The sequence below is a fragment of the Echinops telfairi genome, unplaced genomic scaffold, assembly GCF_000313985.2.
Source record: "Echinops telfairi isolate 266 unplaced genomic scaffold, ASM31398v2 ScPeMD7_3;HRSCAF=10, whole genome shotgun sequence".
Lineage (NCBI taxonomy): Eukaryota > Metazoa > Chordata > Mammalia > Afrosoricida > Tenrecidae > Echinops > Echinops telfairi.
The window spans coordinates 48,612,075-48,614,494 of NW_022103899.1; positions in this window are offsets into that span (position 1 = coordinate 48,612,075).

Below are 2,420 nucleotides of genomic sequence, written 5' to 3' on the forward strand. Positions count from 1 at the left end.
TTATGTGGGACTCCCTTCAAAAGTCTATTTTTTCAGACTGGAGATTTCTTCCTGTTTTCAAAACCATGGGATTAGGAGAAGCAATATGCAGGATAGAAAGGCATACGCTGCACGTACATGTGGATAAAATCATGGAAATGGTTACTTAGGTACTAACTGCAATATTAAAACGCAACGTTTTTCTTAGACTTCCCAGCGCACACAGGGACTTGCAAGTGGAAAATGACGAAGATTTTATTGCTTAGAGATATTTACGTACAAAGATCCCTGAAATGGAAAGACATCGACTTTATCACCCTGCTTCGATAACCCAAAACTATTGAGTAGATTTAGCTCTTTTGAAATGAATTAAGACCAGACGTAGGCACTTTAAGCCCAAAGCTGGTGGTTTCAATAAGGAATGAAGACGAAGATTGTGCCGATAGAAAAGCCCTGCACAGGGCGAGGTGTGTGCGCTTACTCGGAGAGAGGTTGTACAGCAGAGAGGCGTGGTGTGGACTAAGAAAGGAAAACGAAGCGTTCAGCTTCCCCCAGCTCAGGCCTTTCTTTCTTAAAGAGGAAGTCGTCCATAGCACAAACCTCCTCGTCTTAGGACCCTAGGCGGAAGCTACTGCTGTTGGCACACTAATTCTGAACGTTCAATGTCACAGAATGTCCAGTAGCCCCTTTTCCCATGCTTCTTTTCATCGGCTATCGAGTCTATTTCCACTCATATGAGTGACCAGGTAACCAAGAGGCCTCACGACGGCTGCTGCCCCCCACTGTAGTAATTCATGAAACCCTCACCCCACGCCCCACGGACCTCTCCTCGTAGCAGACAAACCGGCTCTCATAGTCTATTTTGGCTCCGGTGGACTTGTTTTAATTGTCTTCAACTTCCATTTGAACTTACACCTGAGCAATTCAGTTCCACTACCCGCCTCTGCACTTACGTGGGCTGCTTACCTTGAGCATCTCCATTGTCTCTTCCCCACCAAGGAAGGCAACTTGATTCCTGCATTTTCCATCTCTGAAGTCTGTGTGTACAGTTTCCACGCATGTTGGTGGAAAAGGTATTTGAAATGAAGTTGTTCGTCTTGCACACTTCTATCCTGTGTGCTCCCGCTTCATTTCTGTCACCAAGATCTATGTTTCAATCACCATTCTATCCCCTTTGTTCCTAACGCTTGCATTCCAATTGCCAAAAATCAGCAATGCGCCATGACTGCATGTTTGCTCAACAGCAAACTCAAGAAGTTGGTAGAGTTCTTCAGTTTCTTCATCACTAACTTCACTAGCAGGTGCATACATTTGAGTAATAATTATACTAGCTGGACTTCTTTGTAAACATAATTATTATCCTATCACAGGCAGCAACATACTTAAGAGACATCTTGAGATCTTTTGTTTTGATTTGTTTTCAAGATAAATGGGACACATTTCCGATTGAATCTGTCATCCCCGGCTTAGTAAACCATATGATTGTCTGATTCAAAATGGCCAATACTAGTCCATGTCAGCTCATTAAGGCATCGGATATAAATCATGACACCTTCAATTTCATTTTCTGTGATTTCCAATTTCCCTAGATCCATACTTCGAACATTTCACATTCTGATTGGGGCTGTTTCTTCTCATTTTGAGTGCTTCCCCATCAGCACATGAAGGTCTCAAAAGCTTGACGTCATCCATATAATGATGATGGAGTCTATTTTGAGGAAGCAATTCTTCCTCAATCTTTTCTTGAGCATCTTCCAACCTGAGGAGTTCATCTTCTCGCACTATAGCTGACGTGTTCTACTGTTGTTCATAAGGTTTTCAGTAGCTAATCCCTCAGAAGTGGACAGGTGATTCCATCTTTGTAGTCCGTGCTTAGTCTGGAAACTCTACTGAAACCTCTTCACCCTGGGTGACCCTGGTGGCTCTTGAAATCTTGGTGACAGAGCTTCTGGCAACACACAACCACAGTAGAACAATCTGGCAAACAGCGGGAGACACCCTAGTTGTAAAGGTGCTTTGGAAAAGAACACTCTCGGTTCTACTTCAGCTAATGAGGGAAGCCTTCACTACGGAAGATACAACTGCTTGGAAAGGAAACCATCCTCTCCCTGGATGCAACATCTGAGGAAGCTTAATTTGGCCTCAGGAATATTTGTTCTTGCCGTCCCCCTCCTTGTCACGTGCTCTTGGATCTCTCTCTCTCCTCTCCAGCCCTTTCTCTTTTTTGCCTGTTTTCCTCAGACTTCTGCTTTCTCTTCAAAGCATTGGGCTGACCTTATCTATGCATACTACAGATAGGATGAGGGTCCCTAGATAGTGTAGAGTTAACATGCTCAGCTACTAACCAATAGGGTTGAGTTCACCCGGAGGTGTCTTCAAAGAAAGGCCTATCAATCTCATACTTTCAAAAAGTCCATCATTGAGAAGGCTATAGAGTCTAG